The following is a 15,922-nucleotide window of genomic DNA, read 5'->3' as shown; positions in this document are numbered from 1 at the left end:
TAAAACCATCAATATCATAAGTAATTTAAAATTTTCCTCGATCAAACATTGCACCATCAATTTCATAAATAAAAACATACTGCATTGAACAACCACATCATACATGAGAATAAAAGAAATACATTAAATTAAAAAAACTACTACATAAGCGTCAATTCTCGGTGGGTGGTAGAATTCCTAGGCCGATGTAGGTATCGTATGTGTTGAGCACCCTAAGAATGTTGAAACAAGCATGGAAGTCGAAAGGACGACCGCGATGAGATGCTTGCCACATCGCTAGAATTCTGGGCAACACTTCATGTTCGGATTTACCGTTGAGCTTATTTTGGTGATTCTCCATTAGTTGGGGGACGAACTCCAATACATTCATACTAATTACACTAAAACGATGTTGCAATCCGCCAGAATCACGCCCACGGATGTTCCCCGTTTCAGCGGCGAACATTCTGAAAACTTTCTCCCAGAAAGTCAACGTTGAATCGGCTACATTACTCATGACAGCATCTTGTGTGTGAAAAACAAATGCTCTACAAATAGCTAAATCCTCTTGTTTAGTGAATCTAACACCACGAACTCTGGGAGGCATTTTTGTAGACGATTTGAGTGTGAAGAATGTGTAGAATGTGTGAATTTGGAGTTGAAATGAGGAGTATTTATAGAACTCAAAAAATATAACCGTTAGATCACAAGAGTTTTCAGTCGTCCATATTCAGCCGTTGCCGCTTCTATGAAAAACGCGGCGTTGGAAGGACAAGTCCTGGCGATTTAGTAAAGAACGCGCGCTGGAAAGGCAAGGTCGCCCGGCCTATCATCAGACACTCGCTACATCCTCCAACTCAATGAACAAACCAAAAAATTTGTTGGTTTGAACATCCATTTTTAATGTATGTTGAGTCCATAGTGGGAGCAAAATGAAGAAACTTGGTGGTTTGTTCATTCCATAGGAACTACTCTAAGTAATTAAGCAAATATTAAATCATAGAGCAAATTTGCATTGTGGATTTTCGAACGAATTTACCATGGGTTGGATGATAGTTTGTTCCTGTTTGGAGCGTAGGTTTGAAATTTTTCTTTGAGAGTGTGTTAAGTTTGCTCTTTCGTGGCCACGTTGTTTTTCTTTCTTCTTCTTCTTTTTTCTTTTTTTTTGTAACTTTGGTGTCACTCTTGGTGACATCATTGTTTTCTTAATTAAATTCACCCTTTTCTCGTAAAGAAAAACAAAATTGAATTACGAGCAAATTTTGTGTTACCAAGGGAGATATTAAGATGATAATGGAAAATCTTGACTATTGGATATTTATCCATTCACTTCCATTGAAAGACATAAACTATCCTAATTTTTCACCTAAAATGCCTAAATATCTTCATATCGGAAAATTTGGTTGACTCGTATCGGTGTATATAGGCCGATATTATCGGGCATATTTCATATCGTCGATATAGTGGTTTTCGTATCGCTCAAGCGCCGACACCGATAATGTCGGTGATTTATCGATTGTATCGGCCGATATTGACTACATTGGTCGTGATATAGATTTTGGCTTTATTCTTATATTTTGGTTCATACGAACGGTTTTACTGCCAAGTGCCAATAAGGTGGGATTTTGGGTCACTATTCGAATGAGAGAGTGCAGGATTTGGCATAAACATAGAATAGAGAGGTTTGAAATGAAAAACCATAGAGGTTATATTGTGTAATAGTTGACACAATTTCATTAATGATAGAACCATGTCTTTTGTAGGCTAAAAAACTCAACAGAACTATCTTACTTTGACTTCACAAAAAGTGCATGATAGCATAACTAACTCCTAATTACCAACTCAGTACTATAAATGTACTTATCATTTCATAGCCCCACTAACAAACTAGTGCTGAACAATTCATACACAACGTAACTAAGCCCAAGTTATTAACTCATAGACTTGTTAGAACAGATGCCACACTACAAACCCATGATACAAGTTAAATTCTTGTTTATGTTGTTGTTTGGATTTATATAGAGCTCTAATTTCCTCCCTCAAACTTAAACTACAAAATAAAAAAAATTTCACGATCCCTTGAATTGAATTAATTTCACAACAGCAACAATTTTGAGCATCCGATTAAATTTTTTTACTGCATCACCTATGCTACCTAAAGACATTGATATTTCGTATTAATCTCATGTCTTCTTAACCCTGAAACCAAACCCACTTCACTCATAGGATCTGAACAGCTTCCTAAAAAATAACATCATAATAAGATCTCTACAACAACGTACACAAACTCTTGCACATCCATAACTGATAATTACTTTAGACTACTGCTAGGAATGCTGCAACACAATTCTCACCACTACGGGGTGTTCTTACCAATGCCTTATAAGGAATTGAAGGATACTCCTCAAGCATCAATTAAGGTACAACATTAAACAACCGTCACCATGCTTCCCTGCAGTAAACATTACTTTCGCAAAAATACTTCAAACAAACTTCACGTATTAGCATTGCATAAACTTTGTTGCTGGGTATTTCTCGTTTTAACTGAACCACCTCTGGTTTCTTCTACGAAGCATCAAACTTCACACCACAAACTTATACTTGACTAAATTTTCATTCTTTAACAATAAATACATGAATAAGTAATTAAAATTCGAAAACAAATGTTATCATCCACCTTGGTAGCATGCTTAAACTGTTCCTTTGGTTTCATATATGAAGTATTTACTCCACAACAGGGATTCCGTGGCTTCTATTCATGGCCATCCCTTGATACCTTAGTATCTATCATCATTGTCAATAAGCTAGAGTTGTAGCTTTATCTTATTCTTCTATAACATAAAACCAAATATCATAATAATGGAAGGAATTTCATGCATACCTATTTAGCTTAATGTTAAAGTGAATGCTCGGTTGAAAGCAGAAGCATTGGTATGTCAACTCTATTATTAAATTTAATTACTTAATATTAAGTTAAATAGGTAATATAGTTTTGACGTATAAATAGATTTGGATATCAAACACTGATTTGAAGACTATATAAGGGAGAACTCTAACAACTAGAAAACCTAATCCCCACACCTCATGTGTGATACTACTAGAGTCGATTTCCTTAACCTAGGTTTTTCCTAAAACCATTATAGGTTAACGTCTTAAAGACTTCCACTATGTTTGTTTACTCCTGACTCATCTGAGTCGTCTGGATCTGAGTGAAATCACCTGACTCATCTGGATCTGACTCAATATGTTTGTTTTGAATCAGATCTGACTCATCTGACTCAAAAAATGTGAGTCAGTGGTTTGGTCCCGTGAGTCAGGGGTATTTTGTTACCTGACTCAAATGGGTCCGATTCAGGGGTTATGTCTGAGTCATAGGTCGAGTCAGATCTGACTCAAAATGCAAAACAAACGGTCTAACTGCTGACTCGGCCCGAGTCAGAGGTTGACTCAGATTTAGATTCCGAGTCAGCTGCAAACAAACAAGATGTTCATTGGGATTCTAAAGCCAGACCCAATTATTTTCTCTGTAGTTTTGTGTTCTTATCTTACTTGTTCTATAGTATTGAGTACTATCTTCTCTAAGATTGGCTCGAGATTTATCTCCGATAGGTAAGATATAAAAAGTAATCACAAAGCTCTTCGTTTCATTCTTTGTGACTCCACAATAACTTGTTCTAGTACCATATAGTTAAGTTATTGTGAGGTGATTGATATTTCTAGGCTGTTTTTTCGGGAATATGAGACCGGATTATCAATTGGTTCCTGTTCACCTTGATTTATCAAAAGACAGAACAAAAACTTCACAGGTATTTCTGTGGGAGACATATTTATCTATCATAATAGACTTTTCTGTGGGAGACATATTTATTTATAAAGTCTTCGACTTTGGGTCGTAGCAACTCTTAGTTGTGGGTGAGATCAACTAAGGGAATCAAGTGCGTAGAGTCCTGCTGGGATTCAGAGGCGTAAGGAACACGGATGTACCTTAATCAATGTGAGACTTGGTTAGGGCTCAACTACATCCAGTCTAAAGTTAACTTGTAGTATGCTAGTGTCTGTAGCGGCTTAATACAGTATGGCGTTCAAGTATGGACTAGGTTTCAGGGTTTTTCTGCATTTGGGGTTTCCTCGTTAACAAAACTTCTGGTGTATGTATTATTTCTTTTCCACATTATATTTTTTTATATAGTTGAAATATCACAGGTTGTGCGTAGTTCAATCAATTGGTAAATACGACCTTTGGTTGTTGATTGAAATTGATTGACACTTGAACATTGATCTTTGGTACCGTTCAAGTTATTTCTCATATCAATCAGGCTCACATATTTCTATATGTTCGATTGCAGATTATTTTGAGAAACTGAGATATAACTCTTGGATGTTTTTCCTTAATTGAGTCTGACTGTCTAGTTGATTATCTTGGAATTATATTGGAGTTAGTCCATACATATTGCCGAACGAAATATTGGGTGTAGTTGTTAGAGCCCCGCTTTTTCAATTGGTATCAGAGCAGGTAAACACGCTAAGACCTCATAAGTCTGTGTTTGTATCAATCTATGGACAGAAGCGCTATCTCTATAAACGTACCTCCAGTCTTCCATGGCTCGAATTACTTATGGTGGAAAACTGCTACGCGTGCCTTTCTTCAAGCACATGATTTTCAATCATTGGTTTATGTTGTTAATGACTATAACCCTCCAATGTTTAAAATAGACGGTGTAACTGTTGCAAAGGATATTGGTAGATATGAGCCTGACGAGATTCTCGCTGCAAAGCAAAATTCTGACGACTTAAATGATATCATACATGCCATTACCCCAGATCTTCAGCACCATGTGACTATATGCACTCGGTCTAAAGATGCTTGGGATATCTTAGAAACCGTATTTGAAGGGAATACCTCTGAAAAGGAATCTAGGCTTCGAAACCTAATTTATGATTGGGAAAACCTTCGTATGGTTGATGAAGATTTATTTGATGAGTTTAATCACAAAGTGTCTGAAATTGTTAATGCATCCTTTACATTGGGTAAGACTATTCCTGAAAAGGACATTGTGATGAAAATTCTCAGATCATTACCATCTAGATATGATTCTAAGAAACATGTCATCGTTGAAGGAAATAACCTTGATACACTTTCCAGAAATACTCTTATTGGGAAGTTGAAGATCTTTGATCATGAGCATACATCCAAATCTGGAAAGGGTATTGCTTTCAAAGCACAAAAGAACACTAAATTACTCGACAAAAGTAAAAGTGTTGGCAACTCTGTAGTTGATCCCATTGAGACTGATTCATCATATGAAGATCTTGACAACTCAGTTTCACCGATCACAAGGAAGTTTAGAGATCTTCTTTTGAAGAGAAGTAAACGGTTCATCAGAGATAAACCCATGTCAGCAGTCAAACCTCATGACCGTGTCCCTCTTAAAAACAGGGACACCATCGATACTGATGATGAGGATATGCCACGATGCTTTAAGTGTAAAGGTTTTGGTCATTTTGCTAATGAGTGTCCAAGTCGTAGAAAATACACTGGGAACAAAGGTCTTGCGGCAACTCTTGATGAAATGTATGATCACTATGATTCAAATGAATATGAAAAGTCAAGTGTTGCACTCCTTGGTGAAAATATTGATTTTCATAATTGTAGCAATACGTACATCAATCTTGATATTCTTCCTGGAGAAACTTCTTCAACCACTTTGGAGGATAAAAAGGATTTTTCCCTGTCTACTGAAAATTCTATCTCACATGTTTCATGTACCTCAGTTTGTTTAGAAGCATGCTCAACTATGGTGTATGAACCGTCCTCCACATTGACATGTTCTTATCGTACTTATAAGGGTCATGAACTCTCTGATTGTTTTAAGTACAAACATAAAATAAGATATGTCAACAAACTTCAAAGGAGAGCAAATCGATTAGCAAATAAGATCAAATTTGTTCAGAAATCGAATTCATCTGACATATGTAAATTCAACTCATCTCAAAGAAGTTAATTTGTAAAGAAAAAGATAGACCTCTACAGAAAACAACAAGGTCTAATAAACAATCTATGAAAAGGTTATTAAGAATTTCGTACAAGAATTGTATGGTGGATAGATTATTGTTCACCTCAACACAACTTAATTGGGTTGAAGGTGCATCTTGTCTCATGTACCCGAATTTAAAAAGAGACAAGATTTATGTACAATCGGGTTTTAGGAAAAAAAATTTGTTTATTTTTCTTTTTGTTTTTCTGAAATTCTGTTGATCTTTTCATAATTGATATTGAAAAGGTTTACCCTGTTTTGATTATTAAAAAAGGGTTAAATTCGACAATTCTACCTTTTTTTAGGGTTATGAGTTGGTCGTACGTGAATCCTACTTACTATGTTTATAGGTTCCATAACCCTACATTCCTTTTTCCTTCTTTTAAACTTTTTTTATCAAGAGATTGCTTGTGGAGTTAGTTTTCTGTGTTTATTCACAATTTCATATCTTGATGGAGACTCCAAGCATCCTATCTTCTGATGAAAAAGATGTTAATATGATTGTTAAGGCATCAATCATGAAGGAAAAAGATAAATACCATTCCTCTACAACTTTGAAGAGAAAAATGAAGAATATGAAGAAACCAAGGGCTAACCCCTCAAATCTTCAGAAGTTTTCTGGTGTTCTTAAAGAGTTGAAAGAAACAAGTATGGAGATTCATCAAATAAAGGCTATTGTTGTAAGAACTCTTGAAATTCAGAAGGCCCTGGTTCGGCATCAGTCTAGAAGGTTCGTTGGAATTGACTCCTTTCTTCATGAACCTTATGTTCCAATGTCTGTTGACGACAAGGAGTTTGGGGATGATAAAGAATTTTTTAAGAATCTTAATGTCTATGAAACTTCTTATGAGAATTTATTCTTGTGTTTTAAGAAGGATAACTAAGGTTTGGAATAGTAAACATTGTGATTACACATAGCTATTGCCAACGGTTTTCATCTTAAAATGTTTTAGATTTATTTATTTAAATTCTAAGTTATTTGGAAGATGATTTTTTAGAGCATTGCTCGGTCGAACTCGCATGCGTTGCTATCTCAAGCATGTTTGTCAATGTTAGTGATCAAAATTATAAGTCTTGATTTCTAGTCTATTATAGCTAAGTTTCAGACTAGGATAGAAAGTGTAGTTGAGCTCAAGGACTTCATGGCAATTCATCATACAAGTAGAAGAACTACTCAAGAAACTGGTGGAACTTCTCGACAAAAAAGTATGTGAAGACTTGAACTTATCTGTCACTCAAAAGTATATCTACTTTATCTCCTACTTCTTGAGACAAAAAGTCGTATGCTATATATATAGACTTAGATTATACACATTTGGTATTTCGAGACGAGTATACCTCACCTATCTGTATCTCGAAATATGTGTTGGTAAGCTTTTCGCTTCGACCAAGTTTATCTTTACCTAGTGACGAAAGTCATGATATGTTTCAATCGTCTTCAAAATTGCTTTGACGAGAAATGGTGTGACAACTACATAACGTCCTCTAAGAATGTTTCAATGATTGGAATGAGAGTTTAGATTACATAACCAATGATGGACATAAGCATTGTTGTGGAAACACATTTATGTATAAGTCATATTCCTTGAACCAAAGTTTGCGAACTTTGTTGATCAAGAGAAACCGGAAGAATGGCTTGTTGTCAAGTCCGCGAACTCAGTCCTCGAACTGCCGAAGTTCTCAAACCCGAGAATTTCTGCTGGAGTTGACAAACTACTTGAGTGAGCTAAGTCCGTCCGCGAACCGGCGGAAGGTCTCTTGCCGAGAGTTTCTGCTGGAGTTTGTAAACTCCACCGGTTGCTTAAGTCTGCGAACCTAGTGTGCGAACTTAAGAAGGTTATATATCTGAAGATGATTTCTGAACTTAAACTTTAAAAAGGCTAAGGAATGCAGTTTGCAAACCGTGGCTATAAAAGTTCATGAACCGATTCAAGTGAATCAAATCATCTTTGCTTCAATTGTGTCTTGTGTAGTTACATAAGATTTCCTTGCAATTGAACAACTCTCTAACAAGTTCATTTGAGTCATTTGAACTTTTTATGGTGAAGAAGAACATGGTTGATATGAAATGCTCATATCGGTAACCTATTGGTTAACTATTGTTGAACCAAAAATGTACACATTTGGGTACGGTTAACAAACCTAGAAGCGTGCAGTTCATTTGTGTATAACAAGCTAAATTTTCAATCTAACGGTTGAGAAATATTAGCTTGAATCTAAATCAGGTTTTCACCTAACGGAGAACATTGATTGCTTTGTTACCAAGGCAAAACCCTGATTTGAAAGACTATATAAAGGAGACATCTAGTATTGTGCAAAACTAATCCCCACACCTTACGTGTGATACTAGTGATGAGTGCTAAATAGTGCATATTTATATATATTTTTGTTGGCATTTAACTCATCTTTTGCGCATTAATTCTACATTTTATCCCATATTCTGTATTTTCATTGTTTTCAAGAATAAATATTTTTTCTTACTTAATTTTGCATTTTTAGGTAATAAATAAAGTCTGGATGAATTGCGGAGCAAAAAGAGCAGAAAAGTAGTGAAAAGCCGGGAGGAATTACGCAAGGAAGCCGCGAAGAATGTTGCGCACAAGACCAAAAAGCTAGGAATGGGCTCAAGAAGGAAGAATTGTTCTTAAAGAAGATATGGGCTTGGCATACCCAAGGCCCAAAACCCTTACCCAAATCCATTTCCTTTATCCATACCCATTTCCATGAGAGCCGTCAGATTGGATCCATCTTGTCATCCAACGGTCACCTCATCACTGTGCATCAAATCCCGATGATTCCGCCCAACACTACAGCACCTAACCTAATCTAGCACCGTTGACTTCGTTGTTACACATCCAACGGTCGCTACAAACTTCTTCTCTCTTAGCCGTCCGATCTACCTACCATCTCCATATCCAGCGTCTCAGCTCGCCAAACATCGAACCAGATGATCCCGCTTCACACCCTAGCACCGAATCCTATTATCCACCCAAACAACCCATCGCCCCAAAACTTCATCTCCTTCACCCGACAGTTGCAGAGCTCTGCAACTCCACCACCTCCCATCACTGCCACTACTATCTCCATACCGACAACACCCCCATATCCCTAGCCTAGTTATTTTCTTCATCTCACAACCTCTGAAACCCTAGGTTTTGGGGTGAGTAAAATAACTCGAAATTAGGGGACAATAGGAGCAGAGGAAGAGCATCAAGGACTAGAGGAGGCATGGGTCGAGCAGATTTTGGGAGTTTGTAAGTTAAATTTTGTTTAATTTAAGAAAACCCTAATTTGTAATTTGGGGGAAACCCTAATTTTATTGTCTGGGTATAAATTGAGGGTTGGGTATCACTGTTAAAACTTGTTCTTGGACTAGCCAAGTTTCCACCCAATTTGGGTTAGGTTAATTCCAATTTTAAATTGCACTGTTAATGTTTAATGTGTGATGCTCCTGTTAATTTTAATTGTTCCTGTTAGTTGCACTTTTACTTTTAATTGCATTTGTTCTTGTTCTTGGTTTTAATTCTCTGTTTATATGATGTTGTCATGTTAGTTCACCATGTTGTTCACTGTTATGCTCACTGCCCTGTAATGTTAGTGTAATGTTTGTCATGTTCTAAACCATCATGCTAGGACTTGATGAATCTCTAATGTCTTATTGTATAGTACATTGATCACATTGCTTTAGAAGGCTAAGCAGGTTTAGGAAAAACTTGAACTTAGCTCATCATCACCTCACTTTCACAATGTATGCCAAGTATACTTTGTAGTTAGGTTCATGAGCTGCTGATAAGCTGCAACTCAAGCTGAATTCATAATCCCTTGACTAGTTGTGCTGTAGAAAGACAATTAGTGCTTTGGAAATAATACCATAGTTGTGTTTAACTTTCTATAGGAGAATACATAGTAAAAGTTAGAGTGAATTCAACCCCTAGTTCCCATCCATAATCAACCTTCCCTGTCATCCATAAATCCATCTTCAACTGTTAGTCTTGTTTTCTTTCACTTGTTTGTTTCATCTGCATTTTCTGTTTTGCATTTTCTTTACTACTTGCTTCCCCTCCTGCCACTTCTGTTGCATTTCTTCTACTGTTGCAATTGCTGCTGCAGCACTTGTGCTGCTGTGCTTTCCCTTGCTGCTGCCACTTCTTCTGTTGCTGCTGTAGCTTCCTCTGCTGCTGGCTTGCCTTTCTCACTGCTGCTGCCACTCCTTGCCTTGTGCTGCTGTTGCAGTACTTCCTTCTTTTCTTGGCCTGGCCCTGCACTGCTTGTGCTGCACTGCTGCTTCCTCTCCTGCTGCCATTCTTTGTTGCAGCTGTTGTTTTCCCTTGTTGCAGCACTGTTGTTAGCCCAGCTGCTACTGCTTGCTTGCATCTGCTCTGTGCACTCAAGCCCAAAGCTCACTTCCAAAAGCCCAGAGCACAATTTGAGCCCAACTGTAAGACCAAAACCAAAGCCCAGTTCATTAAGGCCCAAGTCAAATTCATTGTTAAGGCCCAGCCCAATTCATAAGTGAACAACTGAGCACAAGACTCAGTTCACTGTAAGGCCAGAGCCTAGTGAACTGTTAAGCCCAAGTCATAGTTGAACTGTTGAGCCCAAAGCTCAGACCAGTTTCTAGAACCAAAGCCCATTTGCACTTCAAAGATAACTGAGCCCAAGCTCAGTTCATTTTATCTTTAACAAACCCACTAAGCCCAATTCATTCAAAGGGCATTCAAACCCATTAGCACTCAAAACCCCATTTAAGCCAAAAGGCTTCTAAACCCAAAGCAAATCTAGGAACCCAATTAGCTAAAACACTTCCGAAACACACCCAATCTCTGTGGATCGACCCGTACTTGCACGAGCTACAACATACTACCCGTGCACTTGCGGTATTACTGTAGGCCCGCGTTTCATTACGCTCAATTTTATACACATCTCCGGGCCCACCAAGTTTTTGGCGCCGCTGCCGGGGATCGAACCCGGGTCACCCGCGTGACAGGCGGGAATACTGTAGGCCCGTTTTTCATCGCATCATAATTCTATACGCTTTTAGAAGCCTACCAAGTTTTTGGCGCCGTTGCCGGGGATTGGTGCTGTGTTTTATCTGTGTTTTTTAGCTATTTTGTATTTCATTTCATAGCATTTGCATCTGCATCTGCTTCATTTCATTTGCTGTTGGACCTGCTGTTCTGAACCTGTTTTTCCTCTGCTGGGACGCCACCAAGGAAAAGAACCAAAACCCAACTGGGTTTTTGCAACAATATCAGAGCAGCTGGGCTGTGCTAAAAAGGTAAGTCTAAACCCATTTCATTGAGAGAACCCAACCTGTGGGCTTCCAATTTTTTTAATTGTGGGCTTGTAATAATTAACCCAATTTTTTTGGGCTTTTTATTTTTCTATTTTGGGTTTGTAATAATTTATTTGTGGGCTTGTTTGTTTAATTTGTGGGCTTGTATTTATTTTGTGTGGGCTTGTTTAAATTCTTTCATTGGACTTGTATTTTAGACTCTGGGTTTAAACCCAGCTGAGCTTATAACTGATTGTGGACTTGTAAGTGAACCTCGAAACCAAAGTTTTAAAAACAAACGTCGGGCCTTAACCAACTGGGCCAAATTAAACTTTCAAAATTAAAACTTGAATTTTCGTAGGCCGCAGCGTCCATTTCATTAGAGGCTTGCACAGTGGGCTTGCTCCCATTTCAAAAACCAAATTTTATTTTCTTCATTTTATTTAAAAAAAAAAAAAAAAAAAAAACCAAAAAAAAAAACCAAAATTTTCTTTTGCTCCCAATTTTAAACCAAATTTCTTTTATATCCCACCAAAACCAAATTTTTCCCAAAAATCCAAACCCATCAAAAACCAAATTTTTTTAAAACCCATTAAAACCAAATAGTGGGCTTTGTGTCATTTCAAAATGGGCCAACCTCGTGCTCTCCATGAATACATGTATCCATCAATACAAATTCCATTATCATGTATTGTCTTACCTCAAACCAATAACCCTTTTAAAATAAATGCAAACATGATACAAATACTTCCTATATTTCGAGGGTTCGATTCTGAGAACCCCTATACTCATGTGAGGGAGTTTGAACAAATTTGTCGGACTATGCAACCTGATCATATGTCCGAAGACTCTCTGAAATTGCGTTTGTTTACATTTTCTTTAAAGGAAAGGGCCCAAAACATGGTTTTACGGTTTGAGACCACAATCAATCACTACTTGGGAACAACTCACTAATCAATTTTTCCAAAAATTCTTTCCACATCACAGGACCATCGCTATTCGTCAAAGTATCAATTGTTTTGTCCAATTGGATGAGGAAACTGTTTTTCACTATTTTGAACGTTTTAATGATTTGTTGAGTGAATGTCCGCACCATGGAATTGAGAAGTGGAGACTTGTCGTCATCCTCTATGAGGGACTAGACTTTAAATCTCGAACCATGGTTGAGTCTATGTGTAATGGTGAGTTTATTGATAAATCTGTGGATGATGCATGGAATTTTTTAGCCGAGATTGCAGAGAAAACCCATCAATGGGAATCCGTTAGGGAAACAGGAACAACACCACATGATATGAGTCATCCCCATGAATTAGAGTTTTATTCTTGTAATAGCTCCGACCTTAGGATTGAAAATTATCCTAGATTGCAAAATGCCTATCATGATGATGATGATGATTATGATGTTATGTTAGAAGAACATGTCTATACTAAAAATGTTATGGAATCTTTGGGTTCAAATACATTAGGCTTCTCTGCCCCGACCTTAATGCATGATATTTCTTCTAGTATTCCATGTGATGTTTCCCCTGATGTGCCGATACATGAAAATCAATCTGTTGATGATGTTGATAATTCTGATTGTGATCTTGCCAATTTGATTGATGATTGTGAGCATGATGTGACATGTGTAGATGAGTTAGAAGATTTTGATTTGATTGATAATGATATGCCTATTCTTCTACCTAAGTCACAATCTGGTGGCCTTCCACCCAACCTAGATTTGGTTTGTACCAATATTGTAAAACCAATTTTTCTGAAAATTCCTAATCTAGGATTGGAACTGTGTGCTTCCCAAGTCCTCTTGGACTATTTTGCTTCAAAATATAACACTTTTAAAGAGCCACAGTTGGAAATTGCATGTTTGCCCATCCCGAAAACAGTCCATTATGAGTTAGACCTTTTGAATCCTGAACCCTTAAAATTAAAAAATTTTGTGCTTAAAAGTAAACCTGTTGAACAATTTAGGTTTAGGGGTGATTCATTCGGTTTTTCACTCTCACTCCCATTTAAGTCCAATTTTAGTGTTTTGGAACTTTCTTTGTCTCTACACTTTGTCTTTTGGGTTGATCCTCAACTCTTTAGATTGTTAGTGTATGGTGAATTTTTTGTATATAATCCAGTAGATAAAATTTCTTAAAAACCCCTTTTGTTCGTTTTGTATATATTTTGCTAATCCAATATGATCTCGGCTGAAATATGTTGGATTTTTGCCTTGAATAACGGAGTTTTAATTCTGCTTTCGCCGAAATCGGGTATTCTCTCTCCTTTTACTCTACTCAGCATGTCCCTTTCCATATGTTGCATTTTAATTCTTTTCATATTTTGAAACATTGAGGACAATGTTTAGTTTAGGTTTGGGGGTATAGAGTAGATACCATGATAATATGCTATAATTGAAAACGAACTCCTTCTTCTTTTGAAAAAATCGAAAAAATTCAAAAAAATTAAAAAATGAAAAATCATAAAAAATGGAGCTCATTTACCTTGAAATGTTGACTCTTGTGCAAATATGTATTTTTATTAGGAGTCTTAGTCTAGATATTTAGCACCCTGATTCTAGCACAATTCACATAGTGATAAGAATTTGCACGCGCACGATCTACCAATACATGTATGGCCTCGATCTTCAAGGTGTTTGATAGGAAGTTACGATTGCCAATCACTTTAGAATACTGAACGAAACTTGACTAGCTTGTTCTTTGGTTGGTTGGGATAGAAGGTGGAGGTTACATTAAGAAAGACAACCATCGAATTTAACTGGGTGCATCAAAAAGGGCTACCTCTTGCAAAGTGTCATGTAATCTTGTTTCCTTTTGTATGTATCAAAAGTGTTTCCTTGTTCAAAAAAAAAAAAAAAAAAAAAAAAAAAAAAAAAAAAAAAAAAAAAAAACGATGTATATATTCAGAAAAAAAAAAGAGAAAAAAAAATCAGAAAAATTCAAAAAAAAAAAAAAAATTCAAGTATTTATCAATTCCATCATCTCTTGTTCCAAAAATAAAAGAGAATAGTCAATGTAAATAAGAGTCATGTAAATAGTCATCTTTGTTGTTTCATTGTAATAAGCAAGGAAGGGTGTATGCCATTGATGTACAACGCGAGTAATTGTGAAATACCTCCAACTCATTCACAATTCTCGTAAAGTCCGGACAGCTAGCTAGATTTCGACCTCAGTTCTTAGCCTGAGAAACTATCTCTTGGTGATTAGTAGTCATAACTTCAGATCTTTCTTTACACATGTGTAGATACACTTTACACTCTTATCACATGTCTTTTTGTTATCAGTGCTAGGATTGTGCCTTCGATAGCTAGATTGACATCTCCATTTTGCTGTGAGCTTAACTGTTTTGCACATGTCACATTTGATGGAATCTGAGCTCATATTTTGTCCTTAGGTTTTGTAGGCACACCTCTGGTAAACCTTCACGAGACTTCAACTCGTCCACTAGGGACACTTAGTGGTTTAAAAGGCTTAGTGCATACGCTAAATGCATTCGAGAGACCAGCGACAGTGGTATAGTTAGGATTTCCTTAGTTTTGTTTTACTTGAGGACAAGTAAAATTCAGGTTTGGGGGTATTTGATGAGTGCTAAATAGTGCATATTTATATATATTTTTGTTGGCATTTAACTCATCTTTTGCGCATTAATTCTACATTTTATCCCATATTCTGTATTTTCATTGTTTTCAAGAATAAATATTTTTTCTTACTTAATTTTGCATTTTTAGGTAATAAATAAAGTCTGGATGAATTGTGGAGCAAAAAGAGCAGAAAAGTAGTGAAAAGCCGGGAGGAATTACGCAAGGAAGCCGCGAAGAATGTTGCGCACAAGACCAAAAAGCTAGGAATGGGCTCAAGAAGGAAGAATTGTTCTTAAAGAAGATATGGGCTTGGCATACCCAAGGCCCAAAACCCTTACCCAAATCCATTTCCTTTATCCATACCCATTTCCATGAGAGCCGTCAGATTGGATCCATCTTGTCATCCAACGGTCACCTCATCACTGTGCATCAAATCCCGATGATTCCGCCCAACACTACAGCACCTAACCTAATCTAGCACCGTTGACTTCGTTGTGTTACACATCCAACGGTCGCTACAAACTTCTTCTCTCTTAGCCGTCCGATCTACCTACCATCTCCATATCCAGCGTCTCAGCTCGCCAAACATCGAACCAGATGATCCCGCTTCACACCCTAGCACCGAATCCTATTATCCACCCAAACAACCCATCGCCCCAAAACTTCATCTCCTTCACCCGACAGTTGCAGAGCTCTGCAACTCCACCACCTCCCATCACTGCCACTACTATCTCCATACCGACAACACCCCCATATCCCTAGCCTAGTTATTTTCTTCATCTCACAACCTCTGAAACCCTAGGTTTTGGGGTGAGTAAAATAACTCGAAATTAGGGGACAATAGGAGCAGAGGAAGAGCATCAAGGACTAGAGGAGGCATGGGTCGAGCAGATTTTGGGAGTTTGTAAGTTAAATTTTGTTTAATTTAAGAAAACCCTAATTTGTAATTTGGGGGAAACCCTAATTTTATTGTCTGGGTATAAATTGAGGGTTGGGTATCACTGTTAAAACTTGTTCTTGGACTAGCCAAGTTTCCACCCAATTTGGGTTAGG

This window comes from Papaver somniferum, chromosome 9 (assembly GCF_003573695.1).
Source record: "Papaver somniferum cultivar HN1 chromosome 9, ASM357369v1, whole genome shotgun sequence".
Taxonomy (NCBI): domain Eukaryota; kingdom Viridiplantae; phylum Streptophyta; class Magnoliopsida; order Ranunculales; family Papaveraceae; genus Papaver; species Papaver somniferum.
Note: the sequence above shows the minus strand (reverse complement) of the source record.